The 20,759-nt window shown below is 38.2% G+C and overlaps 1 protein-coding gene across 1 annotated transcript in view; it reads right to left on the reverse strand.

The window, feature by feature from the left end:
• The window catches only part of Defb128 (defensin beta 128), a 39,170-nt gene that overhangs the window by 3,689 nt on the left and 14,722 nt on the right, over positions 1-20,759 (reverse strand). The window lies entirely within an intron of this gene.

Here is a 20,759-nt window from a genome sequence, read left to right on the forward strand (position 1 = left end):
AGTAGATTAGCCTCTCATTTGCTCTTCTCCACATGATGCGATTACTTTTTTCAGTTTTTTCTCCCTTAACCACAATCTATATCCCATGTGTCTTAGTCAGCTTCGTGTTACTGTAGTGACATATTTGAAGCAATTAACTTATAAAGAGAAAGGGCTATTTTTGTCATGGTTCTAGAGTCTCCGATCCAAGATAAAGTAGCCCTGCTGCTTCAGGTCTCTGGTGAGGAAGTGCACATGGCCTTACATGGGCAAGAACTGGAGAAGTGACAAGAGAAATGAAAACTTTAACAGATCTGCCCCATGCGTGGAAAAAGGTCTAGACTAACTTACCCATGGGTAAGGAGGAAGAGACAAGAACAATGAAGGAGTCACAGCTACAATAATGGATGATCTTTTCAGATACTGGCTAGTCATCGTGGCCCAATAGGGGACCTGAAATGTGGTCAAAGCAGTTGCCAACTTTCCAGAAGGGGACAAGATGGAGATCAAGAGAATTCAGAGAAGGTAGAGTTCTCTTGGGAAGAACAGACTTTTCCATCTCCCAAGAGTCCTCTGCCTAGCACCACACATACCTTATGTCATATAACCCTCAAAAAAAAAATCAATGAAATAGCAACTTCTGGAGAGTAGTGACTATGTGCCTAAGGTCGTAAAGCTGTTAAATGGCCAAGCAAGTACAGTAACTCAAGTCTCCAGTTCTCTCAATCCTTTCCCCTTTCCACCTCATCTTATTGTCTACCCTGAACAATTAATGTCCTGTAATCCAAGGTAAAGAGCCCAGATGTGAGAAACCTATCTACCTGTCAAAAATCTAAATATATAAAGCATAAAGCAAATACCAAAAAGAAAAGGAAGGAGTCACGAAACAATATTAATGCAATGTCCAGGTGCCCACAATTTCAATCACAGACATAGGCTTAGATTCAGAAAGCAGGTAATAAACTTAAGAAAGAAAAATGGCATAGTGGGAAAGACATATGAGTTAATTCTTCACATAGCATTAAAACTACTTCATATTGTCCTGTTTAAACTTCTGTTCATTTGAGAAGAATATTTCAGTGTTTTCACCAGTCTATCACCATTTATGGACATAGAAAAGACCCTTAAAAATATTAGTTCAATGACTGGTTTGTCTGTAGACCATGCATAGGGAAGCATGCTGTGTTATTCAGTATTTTGCTCTCAATCAAGAGGTTTTTTTTTTATGTCATCTATCCCTGCTTCACATTTGTTCTGGACCCAGAGACAAAGCCACATCTTAGAGACCTGGGTACCCCAGATTCACTGCGGGAAGGGAAGGAGGCAAAGATGAAAAATGGACTTTCTTCTTTAAGACAACCACATTCAACTGGTAACTGCCCACAGCTCAATCTGAAGACAAATCCCTTTGCCATGTCTGACCTCCCTGAAGAAAGATTGATTGAAAAGACTGATTAAAAGACTGATTGTGGGCCCGGGGATTTAGCTCAGTGGTGCCACTGCCTGCCTCACAAGCACAAGGTTCCGAGTTCGATCCCAAGTCCCCCCCCCACCCGCAAAAAAAGATTTATTATGTACCATGATCTAGAGATGAGGAAATGCTTACAGTATTGCCACCCCTGTGGGGCAGCTTTAAAAAAATAAAGATAACAAGTATGCTCTGAATGTCCACAAGTTGGTAAGGGATGACCGAGGAATGTTTTGCTCCTCAAATGTCACTGACTTGTGTACTCACCTGGAAAGATCTATCTTATAGACACTGCTCACAATTTCCTGTAATTCTTAAGAGTTCCTGAGGGCAGCTTATGTTTTTGAGCATGAAATCCTACCAAATTAGTTAAAATGTATCACCCCTGAAGGTAAGGAAAATGTTTTATTCATTAAGTTTAAGTTTATTTTAGTTATACAGTATGGATCATTGGAAATTATTTGTGTTTTGAATTTTTCTAGGGCCTCATTTGTCATTTTTTAATCTCCTGTGCTATTAGTTCAGGGGTCCAGATGGCCCCTCATTTCCCCCAGAGTTCACCTCTGTTGAAGTGGAAGTCTGTGTTCGTGTCTTGTTTAAATGTCTTCTCAGGATCAGGGATTTAGCTCAGTGGTTCTGCCGCCTGCCTTGCAAGTGCAAGTTTGATCCCTGGTACAAAAATAAAAAATAAAAAAGAGCAACTAAATGTTTTCTCATTTCTATTTTTGTCATTGGTACTATCCTTCGTTTAATTCCTGGGTTAATGCTTCAATCTTCCTGTTACAGCTGGTCTTTAGGTTTTGAGTCTCTAATGACTCTGAGGGAATCTCATTTTCATTATACCAGGGAGGAAAACTGATTAGATCAATCATGACACTTTAGCCCAAGTGATACAATCAGCAGCACAATAGCATCAAGCACAGCTTAGAAAACGGCAAATTGTGGTAGTCGTTAATCTATCACCTTTAACTGTGTGAATTAAATCAAAATAGAAGACCAGCCCAAAATATGTTTACAGTGAGTAAACTCTTCAGTACAGCAACTTTACCCTTCAGGATAGGGATTTAGAAGGAGTGGGGGAGGGAGGGATAGATAGATGGGATAGAGAAAAGTTAGAAGTGAGGTCAGAGGACACAGGAAGATCACACAAACTCTAGGAAACTGTTGGAGACAGGAGGAGAAGACAAAACAAAATATTCTCAAGAACAAAACAAACTAGCAGCATAGGGAGGCTAAAGAATAATTTCTTTCTTTTAAAACTAATGTCATTTGAGAGAAGGAAAAAGATGAAAGGGAAAAGAAAAAATAAATTCAATTTAGGATAGGAACAGGAACAAAAAGGGGAATAGTGGAGATCAAGGTGGGGGAGAGAGAGAGGGAAAGGAATTTGAGAAAAGAAAAAGATAGATAAAAAACATCTCTAAATAATTAAAGATAAGTGAGGGCTGGGGAGTTAGCTCAGTGGTTCTGGTGCCTGCTTCACAAGCACAAGGACCTGAGTTCAATCTCTGGTACAAAAAAAAAAAAGATAAATGAAAATAAAAAATACATATAGAAATAAAGGGCCTCCTTCAGGGTATGCCTCTGCTGACACAACAGACAGCGTGAGCAGGAGTGTGCAGGTCTAAGCTAGTTGGTCTCAGCAAGCCAGCAGCTGTGCCCTGAGGTGCAGGCTGATTTTTGGCTGCAAAGCCCAAGTTGAGATCTCTGTCCTCCTCCTGGGTGGAACTCTGCAAGGTTCTACTGCAGGATCCAGCTGCCTTTCCCCTGAAGTTAGACCAGGTTCCAAGTGAGGTGCTGGTCCCTCTGACTTACTAAGTATGGTGGCGTGGTGTGCCTTTATCACAGATTTTCTTCCCTTCTCCAGTGGGCTTCAGTTTTCATCCAGGAGCCTCGGAGAATCCTTCATTCTCTTGTTCACTGGGACAGGGGGTTATGAACACCGTTATGTTGGCACCTGGGCAGCCAGGCTCCTCTTTCAAAGAGGGTCATAAGCAGGGGCTGAGCTCCTCTGTCAAAGGGGCAAGCCTACTGGCTCTATTGTACATTTTGATCCAGTCCAAATGCTCACCAACTGGTGATTAAATGAAGATATAGATTTTTTTTATTTTTGTACTGCAGATCGAATTTAGGACATTGCCCTTGCCACTGAGCTAAATCCCCAGACCAATATGGGTTTTTAAATATGTATATAAAATAAAGTACTACTCAGTCAGAAAGAATGAGGAACCAGAGACATTTATAGCTAAATGGATGCACATTGAGGCCATACTCTGAAGTGAAATAAACAGGACACACATGTAGAAATGCCAAATAGTTTCGCTGGTGTGAGAAACTGAAAGTGTAAATGAGGTAATGACATTTTATCCTTGACATAGTACCAGTCCTTTTAGACCGGGCTGATTTTCTCCCCCTAGGGTTTAAACCTCCAAGGATACCGGTGACTTAACAGTCAAAAATGGCTTCAGTTTCCTCCAGCCCTTATGCATCACCCCAGAAACTCTTAGGGCACTGATCCTAGGATCAAGAATCTCATAAAGTTCCTTCTAAAAACAAGTTCTTCCATTTTTGTTCTACCTCTGTTCCTCGCTGCGCAAAGACCAGATGCAGTACATGCTATGTGTGGGACAAGTGCCCCCCCAGAGCCTATGTGTTAAAAGTTTTTTCCGCAGGATGACACTACTGGGAGGTGGTGGAACCTTTAAAAGGTGAGGCCTACTGGGAAGTCTTTAGGTCACTGGGGACAAGCCCACAAAGTGGACTGCAGGATGGCAGCCCTTTCTCTTTCCCTTCCATCTTTCCTTTCTTCCTTCCCTCAATTCACCCTTCCTTCTTTTTGCTCTGTGTTCTGTTCCCTGAGTCACAATGTGAGCAGTGTTGTTCTACCATGAGCTTCCTGCTGTTGTCCTCTGGTATCCCCACTGGATGCCCCAAAGCAATAGACCATCCCAATTACAGGCTGGAGACTCCAAACTATGAGGTAAAACATATCCTTTCTCTGTATAAATTATCTCAAGTATTTTGTTATAGTGATGGAAGCTGACTAACGCAGTATATATTTCCATCTCCGCCTCTAGGAACCCATGAATTAACATCATTTTTGCAGTACTTTCTTCAGTCTATTCTCTTTGTTACTTGTGCAAAGTATGCTTTCAACCTGTAAATAAACTCTGAAGGCCAGGAACTCTGTCCAAGCCATCCAAATATACATATATTTATGGTAGATATATTTAAGAATGAGAAAAAGATAACAACCATATATAGATATGAGACATAAATAGATAGATCCAATAGTGATAAGGTCTCTGGAGCAAAATCAGACCAGGATGGCAGATAACTGTGAAGGGGATGAGGAAGGGAAAAGAAAAAAACACAAGAGAAGAAGGAAAAAAGGGAAACAAAGTTTCTGTAAATAAGTACGGGAAGGGTTGAAGGAAGGGGAAAGGATTGGGAGAAAAAGAAGATTCAAAATATACCATGTACAGATATAAATTCCCTTTGATGAATGTGATTGTTATATAGTTTTTTTCAAAAAATAAAAATGAAGCCTCTGGTGTGAATAAACTGTAACAGTACATAAGATCCTAATGAGATAACTGACACTGTGAAATAGGAAGTAAAGGGCTAAAGGTGTAGGGAAAGTGGGAAGAGTAGGGGAAAGATAATAAGGAAAAAGAAAAAAATGTGAGATGACAACATGGAAATAAAGTGTTTGTAAACGGGGAGGGGATGAGGGGGTGAAAGGAGGGCAGGACAAGGGGAAAAATGAGAACCAAGACCTGGCATGTAAAGGTACAAGATCCCAGTAATGAATGTAACTGTACTGTATACCTAAAATGTACCAATAAACTCAATTTAAAAAATAATAATAAAAACAAAGCATTAGTGTACTTTACTCACTGAATTTAAAAAATATTGAGAGCAGGGGAGGATCCAGTTTGAACAAGATATTTTAGAAAGTTCTACTTGATGCGATGATACTTCAGCAAAGGCTTGAATGTTTTCTCTGGGAGAGAATGTCGGGCAATGAGAACAGTATGTGCAAAGGCTCTGGGGTGAGGTCCTGCACCGTGTGTTCAGGAAGCAGCAAGAAGACCAACTGCATAAAGTGAAATAATGAGAAGAGAGGAGAAGGAGAAATTGTCAGTGAAATAATGATGTTGGGGAGAAATATTTAGAGATCACGGTTAAGAATTAGGTTTCTGTGTAAGATGCAGGGAAGCTATAACAGGATACTCAGCAGATGAAATATTTAGTTATGTTTTTAAAGGGTCTCTCTGGCTTCTGTGTGCAAAGTAGGCTGAAAGAGATGGAAAAAGGGAAACTTGTACAGAGACTTCAAAATCTAAGTAGTTAATGAGGTTTAGCTGGTGCATAACAGAGGGAGGGTGAGCAACGATCACGCTCTGTGTATCTACTAAACATGGGTCACTTTCCATGTAAAGGGGCAAGAGGGACTCAAGACAACACCACAGTTTTGGTTGAATACCCGAAAACCTAGAGTTGCCTCTGAGAGAGATGGGTATGGCCTGAGAAAGTCCAAATTGGTCTTTTTATTTAGGGGAGGGCAAGAATCTTTCCTTAGGCTATTCTCACTTTAAGGTATTTAATAGGCCTCTAAGTGGAGCTACCTAGGGGATAGGAAAGATTTTAGATCATGAGACTGGCTGGCATTGTCAAGGCTCGGCCTACAGAGAGGAGGCAGTGACTGGCCTCAGGTCCCCAGCACTGAGGACTGGAACCAACAAGGAACATTGAGAGATCTTCGCAGTGAGGCAAAAGAAAAACAGATGAGCTGAGCTAGGCTTGTCAAGGAGGAGGGAATGCTGAGCACAGCTGCAATGTCAGGACAAGGAGTGAGAACTGAGCAGTGTCCCCACCAGAACCCCCCTTGGTCTGCTCATTTCTCAGCGCATAGCCTCTCACTGTGTGCCTCCAGGTGGTAAACGCACAAACATGCCTTGCATACTTTAAACCACACAGGAACACTTTGATAGCTAGGCGTGATGGTTCATGCCTGTAATCCCAGCACTTGGGAGGCTGAGGCAGAAGGTGGTGAGTTCTAAGCCATGTGAAGCATAAATTAACACCTCTCTTTTTCAAATTGGAAAATGACAGTTTCAGGAGTTGATAATGTGTTCAGTGTCATGTGGGCAGTGAAGAATGAACTAAGGTCAACACAGGCCATTACAAAAACCAAAGGATGGGGCTTTGCTACTATGTTAAGCTGCCTCTCCAACTGACTCCTACAGGCCAATCTTTGGGAGACTTTTGAACAAAATATTCCAATACAAGATGTTGCTTTTCTGAGTTTATTTGCCATGCAGTTCTCTTCGACCCACTCTTTTATATTCTACTCATAACTTAGAAAACAGACTGCATTCCTAATTTTCTACAGATGACATTTGTACATCTTGGAAGTAATATTGATTGCCTACTTCAATATATTTATTCCTAAGTCTCTTTGTTCCTCTGTGCCAATTACTGAATGTCAGAAAGCTGTTATGCAATCTTCATTAGGTATAAAGAGCACATAATCTCATTTTCAAAATTCTTTGTGGCTGATCAATGGACTTCCTCTTAGGTCATCTAAAAGGATAATGAAATGTTGCTTTTTAGAATGGTCAGATTTTTTAAAATCATCTATCAATATTTGTTACTGCACCTCCCACTGGGATCCAGAGTAGCACAAAAATTGCTTTTAATACCTGACTTATAAGTGCATTTTAAATGTTTCATTTCTGATAAATATTCTCTGAATTCTACTTAAGATGTTATCTTTCCAAACTTCTGAACTACCTGTTCTATCCAGGCAAGAAATGGGATTATTTATTTCCATGTACTAAGGCTGGGTGAGTCAAAGCAAGATTCTTTAGCTGTTCTTTGAACAGGGGTGAGAGAAAGGTCAATATGTCATACTAGGAAAAATCAGATACAAATTTATCAAAATGAAGAAAATAAGAAACCACCCATCAATCTCATCTGTCTGTGTTAACATTTTAGTCTTTAGCTTTTTAAATATGCTGTTGCAAAGAAACTATTTTGACAACTGAGTAAGACATAAAATAAATAAAGCACAGTCCTACCTACACCTTGATTTAAGACCAAGGAGACCTATTTTGAATTTAAGACCTATGAATCTAAATTACCCTCAGGAACATACAGTGGTACATTTATGTTGTTTTAAGACATCGAGTGTGTGATAATGTGAGATGGCATTCTGAAGCTAATGCAATATTCTCCCTCATTTCAAGATCTCAGCATCCCTTATAGAGATCTAGAATAATTCCATGACTGGGTCACATGATCACAAAAAAGTTGTACCATCAGAAAGAGCATGCCTTGCCAACAAGCTTCCACTCGTCCACAGAGATTTTATTCACCAAAAGCAGCAGATTAGGGTCCAGAAAATGAATTTCATGATAACTTGGTTGCAGGGACTTTTCTCTTAGAGTATTATAGTTTAGATTAAATTTTCAGGAGAAACTAAGCAAAATACAGAGGAAAAAATGAAGAACTCTGAAATGCTAATGCCACCTCCCGTGGAGGGGGACCTGGTTCGACTAACACAAGAGAATTGGGTGCTGGGCCAACTACACTGCACCCTCCCCTCTCCAACTTAATAGAAGTGGTTTAATTTAAGACAGAGGCAAAGGCCTATAGTAACTCACACCCGAAGTGCATTATTGGAAAGCAGACACTAAAGATATCTCCACACTATAAAGAAAATCTTTCCACTGTAACTGACCCTCAACCCACTAAAAAAATAGAACCATGAGAAAACAAGACAACAAACTGCCTTCAAAAGCTCCAAACTCCCTAGAAAGTGATGCATAAGGCATTGATAAAGAAGAAATCAGAAGTCAAACACCTGAATTATACAAAGCGATATAAGGAGACAAAAAAGTCAAATCAACAAGGTAACCAGTGAGTTCAAAGATACAAATAAAAATAATTAGCTTAATAAATGAAATCATTGTGATCTTACAGAAGACACTTAGTGGTATCTTATTCTTGTTCTTATTAGGATCTATCTGAACTAAACAAAATGATACAAAACATGAACAACGAGTTTAACAAACAATTGGAGTCCATAGAAAGGTACCAAACAGAACTATAGGAGATTTTAAAAATCAATGAAAGTATGGGCAGCAGAAGTGACCAATGTGAGACAAAGGGTCAGAAATAGAAGATAGGGCTGATGCAGGTGAACACACACTCAAAGATACCTTAAAGACAACAGCAAATCATGAAAAATGGATCTAACAGCTGAAAGACTAATCTAAGATTAACTGGAATTAGTGAAAAACCAGGAGACAATATGAATGTCATAAAAAAACTTTACAGAAATAAAATCAGAAAACATTATGAGTATTGAGAAAGAATTTAAAATACAGATGGCATATAGAGTACTGAGCCATACAGAACCCAAATAGCCATAACCAGAGAACTTCTCCACAAAACATCTTAGTCAAAGCCCTAGGAGTTCAACACAAGGACAATGGCGTTGATTTTTCAGGCATGCAAAATGCAGTGGTTATGAGATCATGAGGGCTTCCACCCAGATTTCAAAACAAGGGCCAGGAGGCCAAGAAATATGCCCCTGAGAGGCTAGTGCATTAAACTGTCAGGTGAAGCCAGAGGTGTAGCAGAGATCCCAGAAAGTAGAAATGCCAGAAACATGCAACATCTTCAGAGGAAGGCCACGGGCAGTACTTGCAGCAGCATAAGAGAGAGGCCACATGGACTGCAATCAGGAAGGCCACCATAGCAGAAATGGTCAAGCCCTTTGGTGCTCCAGTCCCACCACAATCTGCCCTAGGTAATGGACATGGAACTACAAGATTTAATATTTGTTCTACTGGGTTTTGGTGTTGCTTTGTTCTGATTCCTTTCTGTTCCTCTGTTCTTGCCTTTTGGAATGGGAGTGTTTATCCTGTGCCATTCTGTGTGGTAGTACTTCACTCTATTTTTACAGGGGCTCACAGGCAAGCGTTTGCCTTGCATCTCAGAGAGACTTTGGACTTGGACTTTTCAGCAATATTGGAACTGTTAAGACTTTGCCAAGTCCTAGAGATGGATGAAAGAAATTTTGTATAATGAGATGGACATAGACTTTGGAGGACCAGGGGCAAAATATTATGGGTTAGGTTGAGCATGTTCCCCAAGAGTTTCATTTGCTCAGATATGGGGCTTAGTCAGAAGGTATGGGTTCTGGGTCATGACCTAAAATTGGGTATTCTTGTCCCTGGTTTCTCCCCTGTCTCTCAGGTCCCTCTCTCCCATGGGTTGAACAGATTTCCTGTGCTGTGTCCTTCCACTACACTGTTCCACTGTTCCTTCACTATGCTGGCCTTAGAGCCAGCCAACCATGGACTGAACCCATTGAAAACTGTGAGCTAAGTAAACCTCTCCTCATTTAAATTGTTGGTATCAGGTATTTTTCCCGCTGATGGGAAAGCAACTAAAGTAATAGTTGCAAATAGTTGTAAATTGGGGAAGCAATAAAATTTAGCCAAAATTTTGCTTTTAATCCGCTTCCTTTATAACAGACCAAGAGGCAATAGAAGATTTTATGATTATTTTTCCCAGTTGAAGTACTCAATTCAATAATGCCACAGCTGTTGCAAAACTTAGTGCTCTCTGCTGCCATACTACTTCATACTTGTCTTCGATCATAACCCCCCTGAATGGGTTGGAAGTTTCATTGTCTTTTAGTCAAGGGCCAAATTCAGGTACTCTGGATTTCAAGTGCCACCTAGTGGGCTAAGAAAAGCATCTTACTGGCTACTCAAACATACAAAATTTCAAAACTTCAAGATAACTTCATGGAAATGATAAAGATCAATTCTTCTGTGGTTGTCCTGTATGCCCATGGACATCAAGAGACTTAAGTATTAACCAAAGAATGTTCCATTATGTACGGGAACTTTGAAAATTTCAAAATTAAGTAGAAATTTAATATTATTTCCACCCTATGTAGGCAACTCTCAGGAGATTTATGTCCACAATTATCTAAAATTTAAAATAACCTCAGTGAAGAAGCAGGTGTTCTCAGCCACACCCCTAGTACACCCTTGCCGTGCAGACTCTGTGTTAAGAGAAAGCCCTAGGGCCAGGTATATAGCTCAGCAGCACAGCACCTGCTTGATAAGCACAAGGTCCTAAGTTCTATCCCTAGGACAAAAAAAAGAAAAGAGAGAAAGCTCTAAAAATCTGATTGTACTGGAGTGAGTCTTAGTTGTAAAACACACTGTGGAACAATTGCTGATAGTGAGAAATAGACCACATAGTAAATGCTGTTAAAGAATTTATATTCTAGACATGATATTTTGCTGGCTATGTTGAAAAAAAAATCTTACTCTTCAAAAAGGGTCACTGGGGTTTATAAAAAAATAAACCTTGCAATGTTTGTGATTTACTTTTAAATATTCCACAGAGGAGAACCAAAATGGCAGAGTAACAATTAACAGCAAAATTCAGCCTCTCTGAAGCTGAGACCCAGAGTCTGTCACCTGGAAAATAACAACTTGGTGAAGAATAAACAAAAGTAGTATATCTCTGGGACCTGGAAAGGAACTGACAGGAAAATTAGAAGATACGGGGAAATTGTAGAAATGGACCAAAATGCAGAGGAAAGAACAAAGCACTCTGAAAGCTTACCCTAGCTCTCAGGAAAGAGAGCCTATCTCTACAAATATAGTTGAGTATACCAGTGTTTGGTGCGTAAATGTTTATAAATGTGAAGTTATCCTGTTGAATTGTTCCCTTAACCAAAATGGGGTGAGCTTCTTTGTCTCTTCAAATCAGTCTTGGCTTGAAATCCACTTTATCTGAAATTAAGATAGCAACTTCTGCTTGTTTTCCAGGATCCCGTTGCAATGGAATAGTTTTCCATCCTTTGATTTTTAAACTGTAGGTTTCTTTTTGAATTAAAAATTTTTCTTGTGTATAGTATATTGTTGGGGGTTTTTTCTTGATTCATTCTCCCAATTTATGTCTTTTGATTAGGGAATTGAGGCCATTCACATTGAGAATTATTACAGAAGGATATTACCTATTCCTGTCATTTCATTATTTTTCTATTGGTGATTTCCTTTTTCCCCCTTTTGCTTAACTGCTCACTTTCCCTTCTGTATTTACACTATTAAAGATTTTGGCATTGTTGGCTTCATTATCTCTTTCTAGGATAACTTTGAGAATTTTTGTAGTGCTGCTTTGGAGGTCATGAATTTCTTAGGGGTGCTCTTTGTTATAGAAACACCTTATTTCTCTATCAATTTTGAAATATAATTTTCCAGGATATATAAGTCTGGGCAGGCAGGAAGTTGTTTCTTTTAGGGCTTGAAACACTTTGCTCCAAGCTCTCCAGGCCTCTAAGGTTTGTGTTGAAAAGTCTGCTGTAATTCTAAGGGTTTTATGTTTATAAGTCTTTATAAGTGATTCACTGCTTTTCTCTAACAGTTTTAAGATTCTGTCCCTGTGTTGCATGACTGCAATTTTAACAATGGTGTGTCATGGAGAGGTTCTTTTTCAAATGTGGCTATTTGGAGTTTTATATGCCTTACTTATCTGTATGCTTAATTCTTTCTCTATATTTGGACAGTTTTCTGCTGTTCTTTCTGTGAACAGTTTTGTATTGCCCTTTTTGCTGTCTTCTGATTTTTCACTAATTCCAATTGATTTTAAATTAAAATTTCCTTTGTTGTGCTTATGACAACATGAAAATGTATCTAAATCTCCAAACGCACCTTATGTTATGTAATTTTGTGCCATTTTATATATAAATCATACCTTGATAAAACTGGAAAAAAGAAATATAGGGAAAGATAAACAAAACAAACACAAAGCAAAAAGAAAGAAAGAAAGAATAAAAATAAAAGCAGGTGTCAATGAAATATAAAGCACAAAAATTCAATGACATCAAAAGTTAATTATTAGAAAAACAAATAAACCAAATTAGTAAAATTCTTGCCAGAAGATAAAAATAGATAATTACCAAATTTATGATATGAGGTATGAAAAGAAAACATCTGTACAGACCCTTCACACTCTAATGGTTTAGTAAAAGAACACTTTTAACAACTTTTAGGCCAATTTTCAGTGGTACTGGATTTGAAGGCAGAGGTGTTGTACCACTGAGCTACTCCCTCGTCCTATTGATTTATTTATTTAAAATTGTTTGAGACACATTCTCACAGAGTCTCCCAGGTTGGCCTTGAATTTGCAATCCTCCTCAGTAGCGGGGATTGCAGTCATGGTACCACCTGAAATGCCCAGCTGTGCCAAGTTTTTTAAAAACATACATGAAATGGGCAAATTTCTTTAAAAACATAAATGACCAGAACTGGCTCAAGAAGAAATAGAAATATTAAACAGCATTGAATCAATTGAAGAAATTGAATCTATAATTTAAGACTTTCTCACCAAAAAAAGCTTAAAGCCAGGCACAGTGGTACATACCTGTAATCCCAGCTACTTGGAAGATTGAGGTAGGAGGATCATATGTTCGAGGCCAGCCTGGGCAATTCACACAAATCATATCTCATTCTTTTTTCCCCATTAAGTTTTTGGTACACTTAAAGCAAACAATACAGTTACATTTACCATTGGGATCTTGTACCTTTACATGATGTATCTTCATTCTTCTATTTTCCCCGTACCCCTTCCCTCCTTCACCCCCCTCACCCTTCCCTATTTACAAAGACTTTGTTTCCATTTTTTCCTTTTTTCATATTTTTTCTTTTTCCTTGTTTCCTTTCCCCGCCCCTTCCCACTTCCCCTTTAGCCATTTTCTTCCTATTTCACACTCTCAATTATACCATTTGAACCTTATTTACACTTTTAATTTTTCACACCAGAGAAACTATTTGGTATTTACTCAAGTGTGTCCTATTTATTTCACTTAAGTGTATAGCCTCAATGTGCATCCATTTATTTGCTACAAATATTTCTAGTTTTTCATCCTTTATGGCTGAGTAGTACTCTACTTTATAGAAAAACCACACCTTCTTTCTCCAGTCTACAGTTAATGGGCGTTTGGGTTGTTTCCAAGTTTTGGCTATTATGAACTATGCTGCTATAAACATGGGTGCACATATATCACTATGGTATGATTCTCTTAATTCTTTTGGGAAAATACCCAACGGAGGGATAGCTGAGTCTAATGGAACCTCTAATCCCAGTTCTTTAAGGTATCTCCATATTGATTTACACAGTGGTTGCGCCAGTCTGCATTCCTACCAACAATGGAGATGGATTCCTTTCTCCCTGCAGCCCCACCAGCATTTGTTATTGGTTGATTTCTTGATAGCAGCCATTCTTTCTGGGGAGAGGTGGAATCTCACTGTTAATTTCATCTGCATCTCTTGATGACCAGTGATGTTGAACATAATTTCATATATTTATTTACTGCTTTTACTTCTTTGTCTGAAAAATGTCTGTTCATTTCAGATGCCTATTTTGAATCAGGTCTTTGAATTTGGTGGGTCTGACTTTTTTTAAGCTCTTTATATATTCTAGATAGCAGTCCTTTGTCAGAGGAGTAGCTGGTAAGACTTTTTTCCCGCATTGTAGGTTGTCTCTTAGCTATAATGGTGATTTCTCTTACACTGCAAAAACTTTTTAATACAATGAGATACTGGTTTTTTATTCTTTGTACACATTCTCATGCTGCTGAGGATTTGTACATAAAATCTCCTATGCCAATGTCTTTGAGAATTCTACCTAATTTACTTTCCAGTAAGTTTAGTGTTTCTGTTTTCGATATTTAGATCTTTAATGCACTTGGATTTTAGTTTAGTGCATGGTGAAAGACAGGGATCTAGTTATAATCTTTAGCAAACTGAAAGCCAGTTTTGCCAACATCATTTATTAAAGAGGCTATCTTTCCTCTAGAGAGGATGGTTGACTCCTTTGTCGATGATGAGGTAGCTGAGTTTGTCTGGTGTTGTTTCTGCATCTTCTAATCTATTCCATTGATCCTTGGGTCTGTTTCTTTGCCAGCACCATGCTGTTTTTATCACAGTGGCTTTGTAATATAGTTTCAAATTGGGAATTGTAATACACCTCTACCATGTCTTCATTGCCTAGGATAGTTTTTGCTATTCTAGATCTCTTCTGGTTACAAATGAATTTTTGGATTGTTTTCTCTAGTTCTGTGAAACACACTGTTGGGATTTCAATTGGGATTGCATTGAATCTGTATAGCAATTTTGGAAGTATGGCCATTTTCACTATGTTGATTCTTCCTACCCAGGAGCAAGGGATGGCTTTCCATCTTCTAATATCTTCTTCTGTCTTTTTTTCAGAGTGCTGTAATTTTCAGTGTAGAGGTCTTTTGTCTCTTTCATTAGACTGATTCCTACATATTTCTTTTTTTTTGTATGTTACTGTGAAAGGAATTGTTTCCCTAATTTCTCTCTCAGTGAGTCTGTTATTTGTGTACAAGGAGGCTATTGATTTTTGAATGTTGGCTTTGTATCCAGCTACTCTACTGAATACTAGAAGTCTTTTGGCAGAGTTATTTTGGTCTTCTATGTAGAGAATCATATCATCAGCAAATAGTTACAGTTTAACTTCTTCCTTTCCTATCTTTATTCCTATCTTTATTTCTTTCTCTTGTCTAATTTCTGTGGCTAATCTTTCTAAAACTATATTGAACAGCAGTGGTAACAGTGGACATACTTGTCTTATTCCTGATTTAGCATGAAGGTTTTCAGTTTTTGACTATTTATAATGATATTGGCTGTTGGCTTTTCATAGATGGCTTTTAACAGGTTCGATAAAGACCACTCCAATTTTCTGAAAGTTTTTTTATCATGATGGATGTTGAATTTTGTCAAATGTTTTTTCGGCATCTATTGAGATGATCATATGGTTTTTGTCCTTGACTCTGTTAATATAGTGTATTACATTTATTGATTTATATATGATGAACCATCCTTGCATCCCTGGGATAAATCCGACTTGGTCAGGGAGTGTGATCTTCTTGCTGATCTTCTGTATTCTATTTGCCGGTATCTTATTTAGGATTTTGGCATCTATGTTCATTAGGGAGATTGGCTTGTAGTTCTCTTTTTTGGTTATTTCTTTCTGTGCTTTTGGAATCAAAGTAATATTTGCTTCCAGGAATGAATTTGGGAGTATTGTTTCCCTTTCAATTTCACTGAAGAGTTTAAAGGGTAGTGGTGATAATTCTTCTCTAAACATCTTGTAGAATTCAGCAGGAAAGCCATCGGGACCTGGGCTTTTCTTTGTTGGTAATGTTTACATTACCTTTTCAATTTCACTGAATGTAATTAGGGTGCTTAGACTTTTTATATCTTCTTCATTCAACTTTGGAAGTTAACATATGTCTAGGAATCTGTCCATTTCTTCTGTATTTTCCATTTTATTAGAATATAGGTTTTTTAAAATAGGTATTGATGATCTTCTGGATTTCTGCTGGATCTGTTGTGAATTCACCTTTTTCATTCTTCATTGCATGAATTTGAGCCTTTTCTTTGGCTAAGGTTATCAATTTTATTTATTCTTTTGAAAACCCAACTATTGGATTCATTGATTTTTTGTAATATTCTCTTAGTCTCCATTACATTAATTTCTGCTCTAATCTTTATAATTTCTTCCATTAGATGAGCTTTTGTTTTGTATTGCTCATCTTTTTCTAGAAGCTTAAGGTTAAGCTTTAGGTTGTTTATTTGAGCTTGCTCTGGTTTCCTAGTATGGGCATTTACTGCTATAAATTTCCCTCATAAAACTGCTTCATTGTGTGCCATAGATTCCTGTATGCTCTATTGGCATTATTATTTAAATATAGAAACTAATTTATTCTTTAATTTCTTCTGTGACACAATGGTTGTTAAGCATGGTGTTATTTAATTTCCAAGTGTTTTTGAAGTTCTTGTGGTTTCTTAGGCTATTGATCTCCAGTTTAATTGCACTATGGTCTAATAATATACAGGGGATAACTTCAATTCCTTTGAATTTACTTAAACATATTCTATGAGCTAGTATATGGTCTATTTTGGAGAATGACCTGTGTGCAGCTGAAAACAATGTATATTCTGATTTTGTGGGGTGAAACATTCTGTATACATCTACCAAGTCCATTTGTTCTAAGACTTGGTTCAGTTCTGTTATTTTGTTGTTGATTTTTTTGTCTAGATGATCTGTCTGTTTGTTTCAGTGGAGTACTGAAGTCCCCACCACAACTGTATTAGTGCTTATTTCATTTTCATATCCATTAATATTTATTTTGTATAGTTAGGGGCGTTAGTATTTGGTGTATATATATTTATGATTGTGATTTCTTCCTCTTGTATTGTTCCCTTTAGAAGGATGTAGTGGCCTTCTTTGATTCTCTTAGTTTTGGCTTTAAATATATTCTATCTGCAAATAAGATACCTACCCATCCTTTTTTCTGGGCTCCTGTCACATAAAGAACTGTTTTCCATCCTTTTACTCTTAATTTATGAATTCCTTTGTGGATTAAGTGGGTTTCTTATATACAGAATATTGATGGATTTTGCTTCTTAATCCATTCTGCCAGCATATTTCTTTTGATTGGTGAATTGAGGCCACTAACATTGATGGCTATAATTGATATGTATTGACTTATCATTGTCATGTTATTTTCCTGTTGTTGGTTCTTTTATTTTTTATTTTTCCCTCCCTCCTTTTAATTTCTTGCCTTGCCTGGTATATTTGCTCTGTTGGCCCTTATGGAGCTGTAGCCTTCATTTTCTTTTTCCACGATATTGTTTATATCGTGTTTGAAGTGTTTGGAGTGCCAGTTTGGTGTTCATGAAATTTCTCAGGTGTTCTTTGTCATGGAAGTATCTTATTTCCCCATCCATTTTGAAACAGTTTTGCAGGATACATCAGTCTAGCTTGGAGGTTGTTCTCTTTTAGAACTTGGAATACCTCACTCCAGGCTCTCCTTGACTTGAGTGTTTGTGTTGAAAAGTCTGCTGTGATTCCAATGGGCTTACCTTTGCAAATAACTTTTTTTGTCTAACTGCTTGTAGTATTTTGTACTACTGTTAGGTCTCTGGGATCTTATTATACGTCTAGGTGTAGGGTTTTTTCATCATGGCTAGTTGGAGTCCTATATGCCTCATCTATCTGTATGTCAAATTCTTCCCCTCTGTTTGGGAAGTTTTTTTGTCATTAATTCTGCAAACAGCTTTTTGTGTGTGTGTCATTTGTACTTTCTCCTGCTACTTCATGGATTCCTATCAGTCTTGTATTATTGTTCTTTGCATCATCTAAGAGTTGTTGGATTGATTTCTCATGGTCCCTTGCTGTTTTTAAGAGATCTCTCTTTTCATGGTCTCTGACCAAAATCCTATCTTCTATATCTGAAATTCTATCTTCACATTTGTTCATTCTGATGTGAATGCTTTCTATAGAGTTTTAAATCTCTATCTGTTTGAATCTGTTTCATGGATTCCATTTCTTTCTTATTTTGGGCATTCATGGTTTCCATAATCATCCTGAGCTCATATATTTTTTATATGTTTCTGTTCTAGAGTCTCTAATCACGTCTTTCATTCTTCTCACCATCTCTGTAGTTATCTGGGAAACTATTTTTGTTTTGAATTTTTCTAGTACCTCATTTATTTTTTTGTTTTGTTTTGATTTATTGATTGGTTTTATTTCCTGTGCTATTGGTTCAGGGTGTCCAGATGGTTGACTATCAGACTCTTCCACCTCATTTCCCCCAGAGTTCACCTTTGGTGAGGTGGAAGTCTGTGTTTGTGTCTTGTTTAAATGTCTTCTCATTTCTATTTTTGTCATTGGTACTGTCCTTGGTTTAATTCCTGGGTTAATACTTCAACACCCAGACATAGCTGGTCTTTAGGTTTTGAGTCTCTAATGTCTCTGGGGCAGTCTCATTTTCATTATGCCAGGGAGGACAACTGATTATATCAATCACAACACCTTAGCCCAAGTGATACAATCAGCAACACAATAGCATCAAGCACAGCTTAGAAAATGGCAAATTGCAGTAGTCATTAATCTATCACCTTTAACCATGTGAATGAAATCCAAATCTAGGACCATCCCAAAATATGTTTACAGTGAGTAAACTCTTCAATATAGCAACTTTACCCTTCAGGATAGGGATTTAGAAGGAGTGGGGGAGGGAGGGATAGATAGATGGGATAGAGAAAAGTTAGAAGTGAGGTCAGAGGACAAAGGAAGATCACACAAACTCTAGGGAGCTATTGAAGAGAAGAGAAGAGGAGAACAAAATATTTCCAAGAACAAACTAGCATCAATAGGGAGGCTAGGGACTGTAATCACTTTCTTTGAAAAATAATGGCCACTGAGAGAAAGAAAAAGAGATGAAAAGGAAAAGAAAAAATAAATTTGAATTAGGATAGGAGCTAGAACAAAAAGAGAGTAATGGAGATCAAGGTGGGAGAGAGAGAGTGAGAGAGAGAGAGAAAGGAAGATAAGAAAATTAAGATTTTTTTAAAAAGGACAAAAATCTGAGAAAAGAAAAAGATAGATAAAATATATTTTAAATGATTAAAGATAAGTGAATAAATATTGCTTTGAAAATGAAAAGTACATATAGCAATAAAGGGCCTCCTTTAGGGTATGCCTTGTTGATGCAATAAACAGCATGGGCAGGAGTGTGCAGATCTAAGCTAGTTAGTCTCAGCAAGCCAGCAGCTGTCCCCTGAGGTGCAGGCTGATTTTTGGCTGCAAGGACCAAGTTGAGATCTCTGTCCTCCTGCTGGGTTGAACTCTGTAAGATTCTACTGCAGGTTTCAGCTGTGTTTCCTCTGAAGTTAGATCAGGTTCCAATGTGAGGTGCTGGTCCCTCTGACTTACCAATTATGGTGGTACTGTGTGCCTTTATTGCAGATTTTCTTCACTTTTTCAGTGGGCTTCAATTTTCATCTATGAGCCTCAGAGAGGCCCTCTTTCTCTTGTTTGTAGGGGGGAGGGGGCAAAAACACCACTGTGTTGGCATCTATGCAGCTGGGCTCCTCTGGTGTGATTGGCCAAAGGAGCAGGCCTGCCAGGGAGTCCCAAGCTGCTGCTGGTCTCCTCTGGTGTTCTGGGTTAAAGGGGTGGGCCTGCCAAGGGGTCTCAAGCTTCTTCCAGTCTCTTCTGGTGTGCTGGGCTGAAGAAGTGGGTCTGCCAGAGGGTCACGAGCTGCTGCTAGTCTCCATATCTCATTCTTTGGGGGGGTACCGGGATTGTATTTGGGTTCTTGCAAGGCAGGCCACCGAACCACTGAGCGAAATCCCCAGCCCTCCATATCTCATTCTTAAAAGCCCAATCCCAGAAGTGCTACTTCACTTCACTTCACATTGCCATAGCAAAACTAATCACATGATCACAGTGATGCAAGAGGAATGAATGAGACAACCACTTCCAAAGGACAATTACATACTATGGAAGAGGAGCACATATTTGAAGGAAAGTTAGTCATTTCTGCCCAAGGTGTAGAATTCTGCAAACACAGAAAGGATGTGAAAATAACAAAATACTTATTACAGACAATCACAGGTATCAAAAGATATATGCAATAAAAGCTGTTTTGTTTTTGCACAAATCATTGAGAGAGAAAATATAATTTCTGTTGGGTATACCCAGGCATTCAAAGTAATTCAATAATCTATATGAACAGGTAATTGTGCAGCTAGGTAACTAGAATTCCAACTAGTTTGGCACTACACAATTAAAGTGTATACTTTGTGGGCCAGGGACTTAGCTCAGTGATGCCACTGCCTGCCTTGCAAGCACAAGGTTCCAAGTTTGATCCTCAGTACCAAAAAAAAACAAAACAAAAACAAGCATATACTTTGTTGTTGTTTCCTTTGTATTTACCTTAGCAATGCAAAATTTCATTGTTCACTGTCCCCAAATAGAGTTCTTACTTTTATTTCATTGTTTATGCTGTCTTTACATAATATTATAAATATCTATCTTGTTTCTGACACTCATACATACAGTTTTCTCTTCTGGAGTGTTTCAGGAACACACTCTTTGCTCCCCACGCACCCATAGTAACTAGACACATATCATGCTGAAGACATGCTGCACCACTTGGCTGGAAGGACAAGAGGAAGAAAGTTTCTCCCAAGTCTTTGCTTGGGCCAGGGATTTAGCTCAGTGGTGTCGCTGCCTGCCTCCCAAGTCTTTGCTCTCTAAACCGAAGAGAAGTGTGCAGATCATGCTATGCCTGGGACAAGGCCCATAAGTAAGACTAGGAGAACTAAGTCACAGGTACAAGGAGTTTGAAATCTGTCTCTCAGAGAGGTTATTAGAAGGTCCATAAAGTTCTTTG

This window comes from Fukomys damarensis, unplaced genomic scaffold (assembly GCF_012274545.1).
Source record: "Fukomys damarensis isolate Sample0158 unplaced genomic scaffold, DMR_v1.0_HiC HiC_scaffold_22, whole genome shotgun sequence".
In the NCBI taxonomy this organism is placed as follows: Eukaryota; Metazoa; Chordata; class Mammalia; order Rodentia; family Bathyergidae; genus Fukomys; species Fukomys damarensis.